This window comes from Gopherus flavomarginatus, chromosome 1 (assembly GCF_025201925.1).
Source record: "Gopherus flavomarginatus isolate rGopFla2 chromosome 1, rGopFla2.mat.asm, whole genome shotgun sequence".
Lineage (NCBI taxonomy): Eukaryota > Metazoa > Chordata > Testudines > Testudinidae > Gopherus > Gopherus flavomarginatus.
In genome coordinates this window covers 137,018,638-137,039,751 of record NC_066617.1, presented here as the reverse complement: position 1 = coordinate 137,039,751, position 21,114 = coordinate 137,018,638, and the positions used below count along the sequence as shown (strand labels likewise).

At 46.0% G+C, this 21,114-nt stretch overlaps 1 protein-coding gene across 1 annotated transcript in view; it reads left to right on the top strand.

Moving 5' to 3' along the window:
• The window catches only part of LOC127057265 (potassium voltage-gated channel subfamily KQT member 1-like), an 816,867-nt gene that overhangs the window by 460,644 nt on the left and 335,109 nt on the right, over positions 1–21,114 (top strand). The window lies entirely within an intron of this gene.

The window sequence follows — 21,114 nt, the reverse complement described above, 5'->3', positions numbered from 1 at the left end:
TTTTGGGCTCGGGAAACAAGTACTGAGTGGTGGGATCACATCATCCTGCAAGTCTGGGATGACGAGCAGTGGCTGCAGGACTTTCGGATGAGAAAAGCCACTTTCATTGGACTGTGTGATGAGCTCGCCTCCACCCTGCTGCACAAAGTCACAAGATTGAGAGCTGCCTTGACGGTGGAGAAGCAGGTGGCTACTGCAGTCTGGAAGCTGGCAACCCCAGACAGCTACCGATCGATCGCTAACCAGCTTGGAGTGGGAAGTCGACGGTTGGAATTGTGTTGATGCAAGTTTGAGGGCCATTAATTACATCCTGCTCAGAAGAACCGTGACTCCGGGTAACGTGCATGACATTGTGGCTGGCTTTGAACAAATGGGTTTCCCAAACTGCGGAGGGGCGATAGATAGGGACGCATATTCCTATTCTGGCACCAGCCCACCTAGCCTCCGAGTACTTTAACTGAAAGGGGTGTTTCTCCATGGTTCTCCAGGCGCTTGTGGATCACTGTGGTCATTTCATTGACATTAACACAGGCTGGCCTGGAAGGGTGCATGACGCATGCATCTTTTGGAGCATTGGCCTTTTCAGGAAGCTGTAAGCCAAGACATTTTCCCCAGACCAGAGGATCACCATAAGGGAAGTTGAAATGCCTATTGTGATGCTTGGAGACCCCACTTATCCTTTAATGCCATGGCTCATGAAACAGTACACAGGGAGCCTTGACAGCAGCCAGGAATGGTTCAACTACAGGCTGAGCCAGTGCCGAATGTCTGTGGCGTGTGCTTTTGGCCTTTTGAAGGGCCGTTGGTGCTCTCTTTATGGGAAGTTGGACTTGGCCGAAGACAGCATCCCCTCGGTTATATCTGTGTTCTGTACCGTCCATAATATTTGGAAGGGAAGGGTGAAAGCTTCACTCAGGCATGGGCCTTGGAGGTTCAACACCTGGAGGCTGAATTTGCACAGCCAGAGAGCAGGGCTATTAGAGGGTCCCAGCGTGGGGCTGCAAGGATTAAGGATGCCTTGAGGAAGCAATATGAGGCTGAAAGCCACCGGTAATGTCTGGTGCTCTGCACGGGAGTTAAGTGCAGTGGCTATGTTTGGTACACCGACTTGCAGTGTTTGTTGTTTTCCTGGGCTAAAGTATATTTTGATTTATGCACTAATAAAGTATGTTTTCAAAGTAAAAAACTCCATTTATTGAAAAGAAAATTAATTTATTGAAAAAAAACCCAAAGTAACACAGAAATACCAAAAGGGCAAGCGGGGTGGGGGGACCGGTTCACTCATAGACTTGAGTATGTCTTCATTTCATACTCTCAAATTCTGTCTGGAGTTCTGTGCACTGAGTGCTGCACTTCAGGATGGCTATAAGGCATGTTGAGGGGGGTTAAGTGCAGTGGATAAGGGCTGTAGTTTTTATGGGTGGGTGGGGAAGCTACAGGTGTAGGAGGCAGCTGTGGGTGGTAAGAACCCGGATGTTGGGGAAAGTGGGTTGGAAGGGACATGTGGGCACAAGGGGAAGAGTTCTGGGACAAGGGATGCAGGGGGGGGCCAGCACAGTAGTGTTCTGCCTGCATGGCGACAAGCACCTGGATAGAGTCCGCTTGGCGCTCCATTATGCTAATCAACCATTCCGTGCTTTGCCACCCATGCATTGCATTTTCCTGGTGGATCCTCCTTTTGCTCTCCCTCCACTTCTTTGCCTTTTGATTCTTGTTTACAGACTGCTGCATGACTTCATACAGCATATCTTCTTTGCTTTTACGCAGCCTCTTCCTGAGTCTTCTCAGTCTGTCAGCCGGTGATAAGAATGACGGCTGAGATCTCAAGGTTGCACCTATACAGGCAAAATGCAACACTTAACAGAAGCAGTATTGTACGCACCAGACAGAGCAATGATTCCCCCGCACTTGAGGAGGGCAATCACAAAAACCATACTTTGCCTGTCCCAAAGTGAGCACACACAACCCACGGGAACCCCAGAAATGGTGAATAAGCACAGGGTACAGAGGGACTGATAGTTTCACGGCTGTACTGTCCTCTGGGTTTCTGTGCCTTGGGGAGAGCCAGCAGCTGCAGGAGGCACCTACACTGAACACTATCCAAACAATCTCCACAGGAGTTCGTCCTGGAAGATATCTCACTGCTGAAGGTGACTAGGGAAGCCAGGGAGGGTCTTCTCCTACAATGCGGCTTCCGCCCTGGCCCATATGCAGCTTACCTGTGTGCAGCAATGGTCCCCCTCCTCACCCAAAGAGCCCAGACCTAAAAACTTCCTTCCCAAAAAGAAAGCTGCTTATCAGGAACCTCCTCTGCTGTTTGTCCTTCCCCAAGCACCGGACGCTGCATCTGGCTGCTTCCTCCTGGCTCGAGAAGAGCTCCTGGCTGCATGCATTTAGGGATTCTGGGGTGTCTCCCCCCGCCTCAGCACCATCACTCGTGCTTTCCTCTTCCTCCTCCTCTTTGCTGTGCTGGGCTGGGAAGTGTCCATGGTGGTTGTTGCAGTGGAAGTGGGATCGCCCCCAATTATCGCGTCCAGCTCTTTGTAGAATTTTCAGGTCATGGGTGCAGCACCGGAGCAGCTGTTTGCCAAGCAGGCTTTGCAGTAGGCTTTGCTCAGCTCCTTTACTTTAACCCGACACTGCACTGCATCCCAGGCACGGCGTCGTCCATCATGGCCCTTGATATGTGCCTGAACGTATTGTAATTCCTATGGCTTGAGCGCAGCTGGGACTGCACAGCTTCCTCCCCCCAAACACTGATAAGGTCCAGCACCTCGCCATTGCTCCATAATGGGGATCACCTGGTGCGTGGAGGCATGGCCACCTGGAAAGATGTGCTGAGAGCACTCCACTCCTGGCTGAACAAACGAGATGCGGATTTTCAAAATTCCCAGGGAATTTAAAGGGTGGGTCTGACACTTGGTCACCTGAGAACAGGTCAGCAGAGTTCAAAAGTGATGACCAGGGTGGCTGGAACAGGCATTGTGGGACACTTCTGGAGGCCAATCAGAGCCAATCAGAGTGCATTAGGTGTCCACACGGGCATGCCAGTGCTCCAGTGAGAGTGCAACAAAGGTTATTCCTCTCAGGGAGGTGGAGTACCAGGAGCACTCCAGTCGCGGAGTCAGAGTGCTCTACATGCCTTGCCATTGTGGACGGGGAGTGAGGTAGTGCACTCTTGGTGGCTTTATTGCGCTATAACATGCAAGTATAGTCAAGGCCTCACTTTCTGTTCCCTATCATTGTTTCCCTCTGCCAATGGACTCTGTGCCCAATTTCTCCCATAAATCATTGTCTCCATCCTTCCTCCTCCAAAAGATTCTTTCTTCACAATTAATTCCCTGCCTCCCAGCAAGGAGTTCCAGAGGTTGACAGTGCGTTGCGTGAAAAAATACTTTCTTGTGTTAGGTTTAAACCTGTTACCTATTAATTTCATTTGGTGGCCCCTTGTTCTTGTATTATGAGAAGGAGTAAATAACATTTCTTATTTACTTTCTCTGCACCAGCCATGATTTTATAGACCTCTATTATATCCCTCCTTAGCTGTCTCTTTTCCAAGCTGAAAAGTCCCAGTCTTATAAATCTCTCCTTATATGGAAGCCGTTCTATACCCCTAATCATTTTTATTGCCCTTTTCTGAACCTTTTCCAATACAATATATCTTTTTTGAGTGGAACGACCACATCTGCACGCAGTATTCAAAGTGTGGGCGTACCATTGATTTATTTAGAGGCAATATGATATTTTCTGTCTTATTATCTATCCCTTTCTTAATGATTCCCAACATTCTGTTCACATTTTTGACTGCCACAGCACATTGAGTGGATGATTTCAGAGAACTATCCACAATGACTCCAAGATCTCTTTCTTGAGTGGTAACAGCTAATTTAGATATTGGCATAGAAAGTACGCTTATTAAGTTTGCAGATGATACCAAACTGGGAGGGATTGCAACTGCTTCGGAGGACAGGTTCATAATTCAAAATGATCTGGACAAATTGGAGAAATGGTCTGAGGTAAACAGGATGAAGTTTAACAAAGACAAATGCAAAGTGCTCCACTTAGGAAGGAAAAACACATACAAAATGGGAAGAGACTGTCTAGGAAGGAGTGCGGCAGAAAGGGATCTAGGGGTTATAGTGGACCACAAGCTCAATGTAAATCAACAGTGTGATGCTATTGCAAAAAAAGCAAACGTGATTCTGGGATGCATTAACAGGTGTGTTGTGAGCAAGACATGAGAAGTCATTCTTCTGCTCTACTCTGCACTGGTTAGGCCTCAACTGGAGTATTGTGTCCAGTTCTGGGCACTGCATTTCAAGAAAGATGTGGAGAAATTGGAGAGGGTCCAGAGAAGAGCAACAAGAATGATTAAAGGTCTTGAGAACATGACCTACAAAGGAAGGCTGAAAGAATTGGGTTTGTTTAGTTTGGAAAAGAGAAGACTGAGAGGGGACCTGATAGCAGTTTTCAGGTATCTAAAAGGGTGTCATCAGGAGGAGGGAGAAAATTTGTTCACCTTAGCCTGTAAGGATAGAATAAGAAACAATGGGCTTAAACTGCAACAAGGGAGGTTTAGGTTGGACATTAGGAAAAAGTTCCTAACTGTCAGGGTGGTTAAACACTGGAATAAATTGCCTAGGGAGGTTGTGAAATCTCCATCTCTGGAGATATTTAAGAGTAGGTTAGATAAATGTCTATCGGGGTGGTCTAGACAATATTTGGTCCTGCCATGAGGGCAGGGGACTGGACTCGATGAGCTCTCGAGGTCCCTTCCAGTCCTAGAGTCTATGAATCTGTGAATTTAGACCCCATTATTGTATATGTATAGTTAGGATTATGTTTTCCAATATGCATTACTTTGCATTTATCAACATTTCATCTGCCATTTTGTTGCCCAGTCACCCAGTTTTGTGAGATCCTTTTGTAGCTCTTCACAGTCTGCCTGGGACTTAGCTATCTTGAGTAGTTTTGTATCATCTGCAAATTTTGCCACCTCACTATTTACCCCTTTTTCCAGATTGTTTATGAATACGTTAAATAGGACTGCACCCAGTACAGATCCCTGGAAGACACCACTATTTTCCTCTCTCCATTCTCCTCTTATAAGGTAGGTTTTCTATTCCTTGGATCATCCTTGTAGCCCATCTCTGCACCTGTTCCAGTTTGTATTCACCTTTCTTAAACATGGGAGACCGGAATTGCATGAAGTATTCCAAATGAGGTCTCACCAGTGTCCTGTACAATGGTACAAACATTTCCCTTTCTATACTGGAAATATCTTGCCTGTTGCATCCAGTGACTGCATTAGCTTTTTAACAGCCACATCACATTGGCAGCTCATAGTCATTCTGTTGCTCTTCTTCTGTTGCTTCCAACTGATAAATCCCCAATTTATAGCAAAAATTCTTGTTGTTAGTATCTAAGTGCATGAACTTACATTTTGAAGTATTGAATTTCATCCCATTTCTATTACTCCAGTTTTCAAGGTCATCCAGATCTTCTTCTAAGGTATTCCAGTCCTCCTCAGTATTGGCAGTACCTGCAAACTTTGTGTCATCTGCAGATCTTATTAACATACTCCCACTTTTTCTGTCAAGGTCATTAATAAAAATGTTAAATAACACTGGTCCCAAGACTGATCCCAGAGGAACTCCACTAGTAACCTCCCTCCAGCCTGACAGCTCACCTTTCAGTCTGATCCTTTGTAGTCTCCCCTTTAACTAGTTCCTTATCCACCTTTCAGTTCTCATATTAATCCCAGTCTTCTCCAATTTAATTTATAGTTTCCCATTTGGAACAGTTACTGAAAATCCAGGTAGATTAGATCTACTGCATTTCCTTTGTCTAAAAAATCAGTTATCTTCTAAAAGGAGGCGATCAAGTTGGTCTGGCACAATCTATCTTTTGTAAAACCATGTTGTATTTTATCCCAATTACCATTTACCTCTAGTCCTTAACTACTTTTTCTTTCAAAAGTTGTTCCAAGACATACAATTGAGGTCAAACTAACAGGCCTGTGGTTTCCTGGATCACGTTTTTCTTCTCTTAAAAACAGGTATATTATCAATTATCCAGGCATAGGGTACCACCCCCGAGTTTACAGATTCATTGAAAATTCTTGCTATTGATTTTGCAGTTTCAAGGGCCAGTTCCTTTAATATTCTTGGATCGAGACTATCTGGGGGCCCCAATTTAGTCCCATTAAGCCGTTTGAGTTGGACCTCCACCTTGGATGTGGTAATTTCTACTTCCATATCCTTATTCTCATTAGCCACCCTGCCGCTGTCCTAAGCTCCTCATTAGTCTATTAAAAGCTGAGATAACGTATTTGTTTTGGTGTTGGGCCATGCCTAGATTATCCTTAATCTGTACCCCATCCTCAGTGCTTCTTAGCAATCCCACTTCTTATTTAATTATTTGTATATAAAAATCTTTTAATATTGGTTTTCATTCCCTTTGCAAAGTTCAACTCTGCTTGGCTTTTGGCAGTTTTTACTTTATCAATACACTTTCTGACCTCCAAGAGCTAGCTTTCCTTGCTGATCTATCCCAACTTTCATTCCTTGTAGGTTTTCTGCTTTCTTTTAATCACCTATTTGAGGTGCTTGGTCATCCAGCTTGGTGTGCATCCCTTTTCTATGATTTTTTTCCCTTTCTTTGATGTAGGCTTCAGATAGTTTCTGCAACTTTGATTTAAAATAATTCCAAGCCTCCTCATTAAGATCCTTGAGTTTTTCAGTCCAGTCCACCTCCCTAACTCCATCCCTTTAATTTTTTTTAGATTTCCCTTTTGAAATCAGGGTCCCTAGTTGCAGATCTATTTTTGTTTATCCTTCCATTTAGTTTAAACTGAATTAGCTCATGATCACTAGAATCCAGGCTGTCTCCTAACAATCAGTGCTCACTACTCTCCAATATCAAATCTAAAATGGCATCACTTTTTGTTGGTTTGGAGACTATTTCATAAATAAATCTGTCAGCTATTACATATAGAAAAATCTGGGCCCTATTATTATTGGTAGCACTTGTCCTCCAATCTACATCTGGGAAGTTAGTCGCCCATACTCACACAATTCCCAGTAGTATTTATTTCATTAAAAACATTAAAGAGGTTTCCATCCATATCCACAACAGGTCCTGGAGTCTGTAGCATATCCCAAACACTATCCCAGTGGAAGCTCCAGTAACTTTCTTCCCCAAAGTGATTTTTACCCAGTCTATTTTATCTGTTCCATCCATTTTAATTTTTTCACAGTCTACCTCATAATTCATATACAATGCTACATCACACCTTTTCCTTTATTTCTGTCTTTCCTGTACAGCAGATACCCTTCAATCCCTGTACTCCAGTCATGACTTTTATTCCACCATGTTTCTGTTACCTCAATAATATCTGGCATCACTTCCTGCACCAGTTCTAGTTCCTCCAGTTTGTTACTCAGACGCCTTGCATTGAGATAGACATCTTAGAAGTTTCTGCTTGGTTTTGCCAAGATTCTTCACTTGACGGTACAGTCATTCTACTGCCATTATTGCCTACCTGACTGTTAGATTCATTGGTAGTGGCATTACCTTTCCTTTTTTCTATCCCTTGTTCCTCCTCTCTTCAGTGCTGTACTCTTTTTTGTTTGATTTTCCAGTCAATATTAGAATCAAGCATGGAGATTACATGATCATCTCCCAGCTGTCTTCCCCAAATTCCTAGTTTACAGCTCTTTTAGTGAATTGTTCCAACTTCCATCCCAGAAGTCCATTTCCGTCCTACTCAGGTGGAGTCCATCCCATGAGAACAGTCCTCTGTCCATGAATGCCTACCAGTGGTCAAACATCCCAAAGCCCTCCTTATAGCATGACTGCCAGAGCCATCTGTTGATCATCATAATCTTGTCTTGCCTTCATTCTCCTTCTCTAGGGAAGGGTAAAATCCCATTGACAATCACCTGAGCCTCAATTTCTTTAAGCAACCTTCCCTAACCTGGTATAGTCTCCCTTGATGCATTCCAGGAAGAATTTGGCAGTATTATTTGTTCTCATGTGAAGAAGAATCAATGTATTTTTTTCTGCTCCCATTAGGATCCTCTTCAGCCTCAGGTCCACATCCTGTGTTTTAGCTCCTGGCAGACAGCACACCCTTCTGTCCTCTTGATCAGCTCTGGTGACAGGCCTGTCTGTTCTTCTTAGTAGGGAGTCACCAGTCACATAAACCATCCTCTTCCTGGTGTTGGTACAATTCTCTGGCCTTTCTCCTGTTCTTTCTGTCTGCAAGTCCTCTTGTCTTTTATTCTCCATTGCAACCTTCTGTGAGTCAGCCTGTGTTCTCCTGGGGCTCTGCACTCTTGGTATCTACATTGACTCTACCCCTCTTCTGAGGGCACTAGCTGTGTTTGCTTTCTCCCTTGCCATCCCATCTTCTGTTACTGCCTGCTGTACCCCTTCTTCATTTTCCAACTCAGAAAACCTGAACTCTATTTCTCCTGTGCTAGCTGGTCTTTTCCTCTGCTTGGTTGTGATAGTAACGTGCTTCCACTGGCCACTTTCCTCACCTGGCAGTCTCCCCTCACAGTTCTCCAGTCTAGCTTGCATCTGAGTCTTGAGTTTTTCTTTCTGCCACCTCTTGTCTTCCCTCCATCATCTGTTTAAATCCCTTTCAGACTCAATGATAGTTTTCACCTGCATCTCCAAACCTTGGATCTTCTCTTCCATCAGCTCTATCTGGAGCCAATCCATACAAACGAAGCATTTTTTGGGCAGCCACTCCAGATCATGTACATCCCACAGCCTCCACATCCGGTCATCTACCTTATCTCTTCCGTTCTTTGGGTCACTACCACAGCTGTCTCTGTGTCTGTCAAAACCTTCCTGCCTAAGCTCCTGTCAAGGAAAACAAAAACCAACCAACCAACCAACCACACACGAAAACAGAAGTAGAACACCACACACCTCCTCTCCCAAACTCTCCTTATAAACTCCCACTTAGATGCTTCTGGTTTTAGCTCTGTTTGTTGGCTCCAGTTCCACTGGCTGCCTCCTTTGCTGCCTTTATAGGCCCTCTAATCAGGTGATTATGTTAAATGCTGGAATCATTCAATATTGTCTGTTCTTTTCAGGTTTTCACAAAGTTTAAATGAAATGCTACAAGACTGACTTTTTTTTCAAGAAATTTCAGTCACATTGAAAGATGGGCCACTTCTAGCATTGAATGAGCCCTGGGACCAAAACCACAGGCTGACATTTGAATGGATTCACCCATAAGGTTCTAGGTTTGGCTTTCTCTGATCTTTGTAGATAAAAATATCCAGGATCAACACAGACCTTGTGTTCTGTCTGAGCTGTAAACAAAGCATGAAATGTCTGGCTCAGCCTACCTGAAACCAACATTAATTACTTTTATTATTTATTTTTAGGATGAGACCTATTTTCTTTTTTTGATATTTTTATTTTTCCAGTTATTTAAATATCTCTCCTCACCAAAAAAGAAAGTTTTCCTTGTTTCTATTCCTAATCATGTGATGCTGTTGCTGCCCCCCAGCCGCTACCTGTTAAAGATCCTGATCCTGAAAGTGACTCTCTGTGATTGGCCCCCCCGAGTGCCTCTACGGCAAGTTTGCAAAGTTGCCAGACTTGCAACTTTGGGGCTATAGTTTGCATCATCCCACATTATTTACATTATTTTTTAATTCAAATATTTTGAATATTATCCAAAGAGTGGGAACTCCTATTACAAATTTCCTCTCTGTGTAGGGGTATTGGTTTAGCTGTGCTAAATTCTAGTCTCACTTAATGAGAGTCAACTGAAGCTTAATGGAAGATCTTCACTCTGAAGTTAACGAGAGCCCCATGCTGCTTACAGCTGAAGGCAGAGTTCAGCCCTGTGAGTCTGAAGGTTTCCCTTGGTTTTGTTTTTTTCCTGATCATACTTTTGACATTACTATTGTCCAAGGCCTCCTTTCTGTTTTAGCTAATAAAATATTTGTCTGTATTTGGCAATTTTATATGTGAGGAAAAATTACAGCAATGACTGCGATTCAAAGCCCTTTCACAGCTACAGTGAATGAAAGTAGATACTTTTAGTAAAACATGGTGGGAGAACAAAAAGGCAAATATAAGAATGAGCAGTTCAAAATACTCCTTTATTTTTCAGTCTATGCGCTGTCTTAAAAAAACAGTCAGGTGAAACACTCCAGAAAAGATACCATATGCTGTTGCAGGCAGGAGTTACATCATTATTCAAAGACTTGGTATAAAGACAGCACTAGCATGATGTTTTTTCATATTTGCTGTTAAGCAGCCATACATAAGAAATGAATTAATCGCTGCAGTAATCTGAGTAAATATGGTACTGTATCCTCAAACCAGTTTTGCAAATTGGGTCAGAGAGCTATAATTAACCTAGATGAAGTGGCCTTTATTTTCCACAGTACTTGATCAAAGTAGTAGATTACACTAAATAATTCCTTTAATTTACGACACCTGAATAAACTGCAGAAAAATCACCGTGCAATGCATATTTCACTCTCTGCGACCATAAAAACAGTACATCCTGGATAAAACCCTTCCTTTATCTACATTTAAATGAATACTAAGGATAAAAACCTTCCAGATTGAAAGGTGCTACACAGTGAAAGCAATAACCAACAGTGCTTTTGAGACTCACATTGTGCTTCAGCATTAGAATGGAATAATTCTCTAGTACGTCTCTAGTTTAGGGTCCTTCCCATGTCTACAGTAAACCCTCTTTTTCACCTACAAATATTACTTGGCTGTTTCAATGCACATCAGACTTGATGTAAATTATGAAAAAAGGGGGCTTGAGCTGGCTACGCTATATTTTTAACCGAGTGGTATTAACAAAAAGTTCATGAATAGTGTCCAAAGGAGTTCTGGATTTGATTATCTACCTCTTTCCCCATCGGTTTAAATTTTTAAATTGAAAATGTTCAGCTTCTTTGACTTGGGCTACTTCCTTTCTTTCTTTATTTAAAAATTTTTATTGTGTCCAAGTTTTCTAACTTAAAAGTAGCAACTTTTCATAATACTCTCTGTACCACATGTTAAGGATCCAAACATGGGGCCAGGGTGCCTCCCTGGCACGGAGCCTTTAACAGCTGTGCAGTCCAGCCAGGCTCTGCAGCCACACAGATGTACTCAAATCCTATGGAGGGGAAAACTATATCACCCAGTAAAGAGGGGGTCCTTTGCCCCTTACCCACCAGATTAGTTGTTGGCGAAAGGCACAGCCACTCATCATCGAAGTTTTGGAGATCAGTTTGCTCATAAAATAAAGATCTACGTTTCACCACATCCCCCTTCTCTCTTTCCCCAACCTACCACATCTCTGTGCTAGCAGCACCACAGGCAGTGCCTAGGTGGAGAGAGATTCTTGAATCTATATGAGTCCCCCCTCACCACCCCCTCACAATAGGTATGAGTGTCCTTAAAACTGGTTGGCTTGTGAAGTAGCCAATTTGTAAAGAGGTAGGGGACACTTACTATTGTGCAAATTAGCCGGAGGCTTTGGGCCTATCTCAGGGACATACCTTAAGATGATGTCAGGTTCTATTTACAGATCCAAGTCTATATTACTGCAGTAGACACTTGGTAGTACCCATTATAGTTAAGGATGCAAAAAATTTCCGTTATTGGCTCTTGTTTTTATGTGCTCATAACTTTCCAATACTGTCACCACTTGGACTGAAATTTTCCTTTGTTATTCCTTTGCCAAAATGCAAATGTTTTGGGGAAGGCTTCAACAAAATCCTTCAGCTGTTTCTGAGTTTGAGAGAGTGGAAAAATACACTTTTGCCTGATGATAAAATTCTAACCACAGTCTTTTGAATGAGACTCTTGCAAAAATAACTAGTTCAAAACTTGACTCAGCCTGGACTTGGTGCTTAATGAGGACTGTTGCTTTTGCTTGGTTTTGCGCATAAAAATGTCTGAGCAAATTACAAAACAACTTCATAGCATGCTCAGTATCATCTATATGTCTGTCATTGCCCTCCACTGGATAGAATCATAACTTTTCAACAGTTTCATAGGCACTATAATGCTGACAGTTAACACAGATTTTTATTCTTATTTAGCTCAAGTGCTCATATCCTGTGTCTTGGATTGATTTTGTGCCTGCTGTCACTTAGAAGCTCAGAGGGGCCAAGGTGTCCAGCATAGTGACTACCATGGAGGTCCTAGGCTGGCTCAGATTTTTATCACAAATTGCATATTATAAAGTTTACAGGATGTACAATGTATAAAAATTAATTTTGCTGTTGATGCTTAAGTTTGCATTAATGATGGGGCTACTGAGTGTTTCTTTTTTACATTTAATGTTAAGTAGCTGGATAAAGGACTTTCTGGGAGTGCTCACAGCTTCCTAGTCATCCCTAAGGAATATACACATAAAGGTATTTACTCTGGACCGATTGGTTTTTATAGAAAAATTGAAAATAAGTAATGAAAAAAATCAGGACAGGTCTAGTTTTGATTGGCCCAAATAATTATTTTTAGTATATGAATTGACACATTTGGGACCCAGTTTCATCAGTGATCCCTGATATAAAATTCCTTTTTAAAAAATATTAAAGTTCTCTTCTTAGACAGTGAGCCACAGCTGTTTTTTCAGAACTTTTCACAATATCAAATAAAAAACCTTGACTGAAAAAGGCTACAATTACAAGAGTAAATAACAGAAAGAAATATAAAGGAATTTAATTAAAAGTAAATCTCAATTGTGAAAGGTATGTCATATAGTCATTTAAAGCCTTATTACAGGAAAACATCCTTATTCAGGAGAATATTTAAGCATGTGCTTAACAAGTCAAGGGGACTTGAGCACCTGCTTAAATGCTTTCCTGAATTAGAGCTTAAAACAGAGGACTGGGAATCAGGATTCTGACGTTCTGTTCTTAAATCTGCCAGTGACTCACAGTGTACATTTGGATAACAGACATAAGCTCTGTGTCTCAGTCTAAATAGGGATAATAATAACAATGCTTAGAGAAAGAGGTTACAAGGTTAATTAATGTTTTGTATTGTAAAGTGCCTCTGAGATCCTTAAGTGAAAGGTACTTTACACATGCATGTTTACAGAAAGGAGTCTGTCATTACAGATTTGTGCAGAAGGCTATATTAAAGCCAAGTAATTTAAATGTCAAAATATTAAGTGAAAGACCAGATTGTCCTTTGCCCATGTATGCATGCACAGGTGTGTGCATATGCAAGTGCAGGGCTGGGACAGTACAAGAAATAGTTCAGGTGCACCACTGTGGGACAGAGAAGAAACAGTTAAAAATGCCCTGTGTACTAGGCTCCAGAGCCGGTGCAAGGATGTTTTGCACCCTAGGCGAAACTTCCACCTTGCGCCCTCCGCCCGCCCCGCACCCCAGCCCTGAGGTGCCCCCCCGTGGCAGCTCCCCCACTCCGTCCTGAGGCGCCCCCCTTGCGGCAGCTCCTCACCCTCCACCCTGAGGCACCCCATTGCCCTGCCTCAGCTCACCCCTGCTCTGCGCATGAACACCCTGAGCACGCCGTGGCTGCTTCACTTCTCCCGCCTACCAGGCTTGCGGCACCTAAGCTGATTGGCACCGCACCCTGGGAGGCGGGAGAAGTGAAGCAGCTGACCCCTGCCCCACCTCTTCCCCGAGCACGCCGTGGCTGTTTCACTTCCCCCGCCTAAATGGTTGCACCAGCCCTGCCAGGCTCTGCATCAGCCCCTATGCAGTACTTAAAAGCCACAATTTAGTCCTAACTGCAAAAAACATTTTAAGCTGTGACACAAAGTGATCAAAGCTGGGAAATTCCTAACTTAGTAGATGAGCCTGTTCAAGGGCACTGGAACCTTTGTAGAAGAGGAGGGCCACTGGTGCTGGAACTAGGAAGGCCATGGGACCATGCCTCCCCACTTTTTAACATGGGCATAGTTTGGAGGCCAGTGGGCAGAGGTGCAGCCCCACTGGTGCTGCTCTGCACTTACTTGAGGCTTGCAGTCTGGGGGGGCAACACCACCTCCTGTCCCCCAAACTATGTCCATGTTAAAAAGTAGGGGAGGGCATGGTCCCTTGCTTCCCTTCCCCTGGTTCTGGCACTGTCGGGCCTGTTTCCTTACAAAACTATGACGTATATGACTTACACTACAGTTTAGATCCATCTGCATCATCTAACCCCATAACAGATATTTCTCTGTTCAAAATCAATGTTGAGTGTAGTTACCTAGCATACAACGGTAACATGATTTTAAAAAACAGAATATCACTCACCACTAGGATGTAGCAGTTAAATGTGTATCTTCTGAAGACAGTATGTGTCTGTGGATTTATTGGGACAATTCAAATAACATACATAGCTCAGCTCTCCATGTGGTGCACCTCTTCATGCTGTAGTTTTTCCCCACTAAAATAGAATTTCATAGGTTTATACTTGTGTTTTACAGCTAGGGATCATTAAATATGAACAATAATTAGCTCTCCAAATACAGATGGGATTTTCAAAAGCACTCAGCCCCGCCTTACTCCCACTGAAGTCCATAGGAATTTTTATCATTACGAGCAGAGTCTCCGGTCAATGCTGAGTGCATTTGAAAACCCCATGCTGAATGTCTTTGTATTATAATCTGGCATTCTTCTTCGAGTGCTTGCTCATATCCATTCCAGTTAGGTGTATGCGCGCCGCATGTACGTTAGTCGGAAGATTTTTACCCTAGCAACACTCGGTGGGTCGGCTGGGCGCCCCCTGAAGTGGTGCCGCTATGGCGCCGGATATATACCCCTGCCGACCCAGCCACCCTTCAGTTCCTTCTTACCACCTGTGTCGGTCGTTGGAACAGTGGAGTGCGGCTTAGCTGACCTCCACTTCCCTAGCTACTAGTTGTTCTCGTGTATATAGTTATATAGTTATAATCCTTTTATATATATATATATATATATATATATATATATTTATATAGTTATACGTTTTTTCTTTACTAGCATAGTTAGTTTAGTAATAGTTAGCGGGGTTCAGAGAGTAGCCCCTTCCCCGCACACGGTGCCGGAGCCCATGCCCAGCTCGCCAGGTTTTAAACCGTGCTTGGCCTGCCACAAGCCGATGCCGACAGGAGATCCGCACGACTCCTGTTTGAGGTGCCTCGGGGAATTGCACTTCACAGCTAAGTGCCCCTTTTGCAAGGCTTTTAAGCCGAGAACAAAATGGAGTGGGACTTTCACTTACCCCTCCACCTTCGGCACCGAGCGCTGGTCAATCGGCGGGCAGAAGCACCTTCCCTGCACCGGACCCCACCGGCACTGCCAAGGCCTCTCGGCACCGGCCGTCGCCGGCACCGAAGTCGACTCGGCATCGCTCCCTCTCTCCGAGGTTGAGAAAGCCCACGAGTCCTCCTGCCAGTGCCTGACAGCTCCCCGGCACGCATCATGGTTGAGCTCCTTGCTCCTGCTGCTTGCGTGCCAACTGCACCGCAGCCAGAGAGCTCGTCTAAGTCGGATTGCCCGGCACCAACACCTGCTGAGGCACCGACGACATCAGCACCGTCAATCCCGGTCCCACAAGGGCCGTCGAATCCAGTGCCTGATTGCTCCCTGGCGCGTGCCGTGGTTGAGCTCCCTGCTCCTGCTGCTTCCGTGACAACTGCACCACAGCCAGAGAGCTCGTCCAAGTCGGATCGCCCGGCACCAACACCTGCCGAGGCACTGACGACATCAGCACCATCGATCCCGGCCCCACAAGGGCCATTGAATCTGGTGCCTGACAGCTCCCTGGTACTCGCTGTGGCTGAGCCTACTGTTCCCTCCATGCTGGAGACGTTCCCAGCGGTGAAGGATCTCATTGCCATGACAGAGTCGATGCTGCCTGAACCCCCGGCACCGCTGGTGCGGGTAATACAGTCTCTTGGCAAGCCTCCCTTGATACGACCATCCTCTGTCGGCACAGCAGAGCGGCACCATTCATGATCACGGTCCCGCAGACGCTCCAGGTCCCATCGGCACTCCCGCTCCCGCTACTCTCGGCACCATTCCAGCTCCCGGCACTGCTGCAGGCACCGTGACTCCCGTAGCCGTTCTCGACATCGAACCTCGAGATCTCGGTCGACCTCCCGGCACCGCTCTGGTTGCAGGTCCAGATCTTGTTCCAGGTACCGGTACGCCTCCCGGTACCAGTCCCCAGTGCCGAGTTGGGCAAGGTCTGGTAGAGTCAGAGACTCTGACCATGATTTTTCAGCACCTCCATGGCCATCCGGACACGCATCAGTGTCATCCCACGCTAACAGCTCTTATGCTCAGGATCGCGATTCTGATGTGCCCACCAACAACCTGAGAGCCCATCAGGACCTCCAGGTGGAGGAGGTCCCGGAGGTAGGGGACCCAGTAGTGGACATTCTATCGCCGGTTGCCCCACTAGAGGGGCCCTACCCGTTTATTCGGACCATCCAGGCGAATGCCGATACTCTATGGGGGGTACGACTACTTGTATGTCCGTCCTCCTCCCTGCTCACTAGTCGTTCAGTCCGTTAAGGAAAGGGAACGGCATGGGCAACAGGCGCCAGCCCCGAAATCGAAGGAGGCTAGGCGAATGACCCTACTCAGCCGCAAGGTGTACTCTGCAGGGACCTTATAGCTCTGCGTGGCAAATCAACAAACCTTGCTTAGCCCATATCATTATAACACCTGGGTGACGGTGGATAAGTTTATGGAGCTTCTCCCTCAAGACTCCCGCCAAGAGTTCACTGCCCTTTTGGAGGAAGGGAAAAAGGTGGCCAGAGCTTCCCTCCAGGCCTTGTTGGATGCAGCAGACTCAGCAGCCAGGGCTCTGACATCGGGTGTTACCATGAGGAGCATCTCATGGCTTCAGGTTTCAAACCTCCAGTCGGAGCGGCAGTATACCATTCACGACTTACCATTTGAGGGTAAAGGCCTCTTTGTCCTAATGCGCTCTTTCAGCGTGCATACGCTGACGACCTAACGCAGACCTTTCCGTCCCCAGCCACACCGCCGTACTCTGTGCCTAGCCACAGACAGGACTTTGGCAGACGGCGAGGCCGAGGTGGTCGCAGACGACCGTCAGGACCCCTAGAGGGCCAAGATCGAGGTCACTCGCAATCACCACCGGGACCAAAGTCGAACTTTCAAAGGTGCGCCCGAGAGCGGTGTACCAGTTACAGGCGGGATCTCACTCCTACTTCCTCTTGGCGTGGTCCCAATTAACTTCAGATCGCTGGCTCCTACACATGGTGGAGTATGGGTACCACCTTCAATTTGTTCCAGCCCTGTCCCTCTTCAGGGATCCCTCTCAAGACCAATTCCTCTTACAAGAGGTGCAGATGCCGATGGATGAAAGGGGCAAGGGGTTTTACTCCCGTTATTCCCTAATCCCCAACTCGTATGGAGGTCTCAGACCTATCCTAGACCTGTGAGGAGTGAACCAGTTTATGATAGGTTGAAGTTCCGCATGATATCCCTGGGAACCATTATCCCGTCCTTGGATCCTGGAGACTGGCATGCCACCCTCGATATGAAGGACGCGTACTTTCACATCGCCATCTTCCCTCCACAGAGGAGATACCTCCGCTTCTAGCCAACCGTCAGTACTTCCAGTTTACGGTCCTGCTGTTTGGCCTTTCTACAGCCCCATGGGTATTAACCAAGTATATGGCCGTAGTCGCCACCCACCTCTGCCGACATCGGATATGCGTTTTCCGTATCTGGACGATTATCCGAGGAGACTCTGAGACACAAGTCACTCAGCATGTGGGCATCGTCAGGGACCTATTCACACGTCTAGGCCTGATGATCACTATAGAAACATCCATTCTGGTTCCCACGCAGAGGTTAGACTTCCTCGGAGCTACCCTGGACTCCGACCTAGCCGGAGCCTGCTTACCACAGCCGCGGTTTCAGGCGATGGCAACAATCATCCGAGGTCTGCAGACTTTCCCAACGACCTCGGCTTGCACTTGTCTCAGTCTCCTGGGTCCCATGGCTGCCTGCAAGTTTGTAACCAAACATGCCAAGCTCCGCCTCTGTCCTCTCCAAGCTTGGCTCAAATCGGCATACCGCCCGGACAGAGACCCAATGGTCATGATAGTCACCATTCCCTCGAGCACCCTAGGCTCCCTAGAATGGTGGCTAACTCCCTCCCTGGTGTGGGCAGGGTTGCCGTTCCATCCGCCCCAGCCCTCACTGTCCCTGATGACAGACGCGTCATCTCTCGACTCGGGTGCTCACCTCGGTCACCTTCGAGCTTAAGACCTTTGGTCTTCTCAGAAGCTGGCATTCCACATCAATGTCCAAAGATGAGAGCAGTCCACCTGGCGTGCCAAGGGTTCCAGTAGCAGTTGTGAGGCCATGGTGTCTCAGTGTTTACAGCCAACACAACGGCCATGTGCTACATAAACAACCAGGGAGGGACATGGTCCTCCTCCTTTTGTCAGGAGGCCATCCATCTCTGGGACTTTTGCATAGCCCACTCAATAAATCTGGTAGCGTCCTTTCTCCCAGGCGTTCGGAACGCCTTGGCACTTCGACTCAGCAGGTCTTTCCTGTCTCACGAGTGGTCGCTCTGCCCCAATTTGATGCATTCTGTTGCCAGAAGTGGGGATTTTTCCCCACATAGACCTGTTCGCTTACCGCAAGAACAAGAAATGTCCGAGGTTCTGCTCCTTCCAAGGTCTCTCCCCAGGATCGATCTCGGACACTTTCCTCATGCCGTGGAAGGGCCAACTCCTTTATGCCTTCCCACCATTCACCCTGGCTCATTGGGTCCTGCTCAAACTTTGCAGGGGCAGAGCGTGCATCATCATGATCTCTCCAGCGTGGTCCAGGCAGCACTGATACACCATGTTGCTCGACCTGTCAATAGCCAACCCAATTACCCTGCTACTCCACCCAGACCTCATAACTCAGGACCACGGCAGGCTTCGCCACCTGGATCTGCAGTCTCTTCACCTCACGGTGTGGCTGCTGCATGACTAAACCGGGATAGCAGGAAGCCTTCCACCTGATCAACGTACCTGGCCGAGTGGTAGCGTTTCTCCTACAGGTGCGAAACTCTTGATCTTACTCCTACTGAGGTCTCCATCCCCTCTATTTTGGACTGCCCTCTGGCCTACAACAGCAGGGCCTAGCGGTGTCATCGCTGAGGGTACACTTGGCAGCCATCTCTACCTTCCATCCAGGCTAAGGTGGTCGTTCCGTGTTCTCACACTCTATGGTTTCGAGGTTTCTCAAGGGCTTGGAGCGCTTACATCCTCAAGTACACCGCCCAGCCCCAACCTGGGACCTCAAACTGGTTTTAACCATTTTTATGTCTCCCCCATTTGAGCCGTTAGCGACCTGCTCGCTGCTATACCTGTCTTGGAAGACAGCTTTCCTCGTAGCCATTACATCGGCCAGACGAGTCTCCGAGCTCAGGGCTCTTACGGTGGTTCCGCCATACAATATGTTCACAAAGACAAGGTGCAGTTACGACCACACCCGGCTTTCCTCCCTAAGGTGGTTTCGGCCTTTCATGTTAACCGCACTCCCTGGACGTCTGTAGAGCACTCGCATTTATATTGAGCGGACAAAACCATTTCGTAAAACGCCCCAACTCTCGGTCGCAGTAGCAGACCGAAGGAAAGGTCTACCTGTTTCCTCTCAGAGGATCTCATCTTGGGTGATGACGTGCCCCCACACTTATTATGATTTGGCTCACATTTCCCCAAGCCACATCACCGTGCATTCTACCAGGGCTCAGGCTTCATCTGCCGCCTTGCTGGCTCGTGTACCTACCCACGAGATCTATCGCGCAGCTCCATGGTCCTCGGTCCATACCCTTGCTGCGGATTATGCTCTGATTCAACAGTCGAGATGCTGCAGCCTCTGGCTCAGCAGTTTACATTCTGCCACATTTCACTCCGACCCCACCGCCTACATAAGGCTTGGGAATCACCTAACTGGAATGGATATGAGCAAGCACTCGAAGAAGAAAAGACGGTTATTCACCTTTGTAACTGTTGTTCTTCGAGATGTGTTGCTCATATCCATTCCGAACCCACCCTCCTTCCCCTCTGTCGGAGTAGCTGGCAAGAAGGAACTGAAGGGTGGCTGGGTCGGCAGGGGTATATATCTGGCGCCATAGCGGCACCACTCCAGGGGGCGCCCAGCTGACCCTCCGAGTGTTGCTAGGGTAAAAATCTTCCGACAAACGTGCACGCGGCGCGCGCACACCTAACTGGAATGGATATGAGCAACACATCTCGAAGAACAACAGTTACAAAGGTGAGTAACCATCTTTTTCTCTTTATTGCATAAATAAATACCGTTTTCTAATAGTGGGGTCTGTTAAATTGTGTAATAGCCTCCAAAGGGCAACTTGATCACTTGGGACATTTAAAAACTTGACAGTGAACTAGAGAATGTACTGTAGGGAGCAGATCTTTGTCAACAGGGGATGGTTGGACTTCAAGGACTTCACTCATGTCTGTTTTCTGTTGGCTGTATCTATTTGGAGCTGTTTTACCCTGCAGAACCCATTTCCTTGGATTGCGCTAAATGACCCCTATAGGTGCATACAGATCTCAGGATATTCAGATCTAGATGTTTGTTTCAGGCTGTCTTTACCTGTAGGTAATGTTTAGGGTTCTGTAGTTCTATTCTTTTAAAAATTGCATTGTGTTTAATAACTGTCAACTATTTCTGTATCAAATGTACTCAGTTTACAGACAAAAAGACATTTCCTTTTTAATCACAAGCCATACAATCTTAGCTGGAGCTCTGTGAGCCAAGCTCAGTGCTTTCCTTTTGTCATAATAAAAGTCCTGTAGGCCAAACTACTAGTAAGCTGTCGGTGACACTTGTTTAATAGGTTTACACAAATGTAATGATTGGAACGTAACAATTTTGTTGATGACACACAAGAAGTTTTGGAATCCAGCTCACTTGCTTAATTTTTTTGACTCTGCAATGTTCTATCTGTGTGTTTATGTATATACAATGTGCTGGGGGGAAAGCGGGGGTTATATTGTATATACACACATTTCATACAGACACTCTGTGTATAAATATATATTTTCAAACTGCAAATAGTGACTTGTTTAGATAGAAATCACAGTAAAATATTTCCATGAGGTTTAAAAAAATATATTCC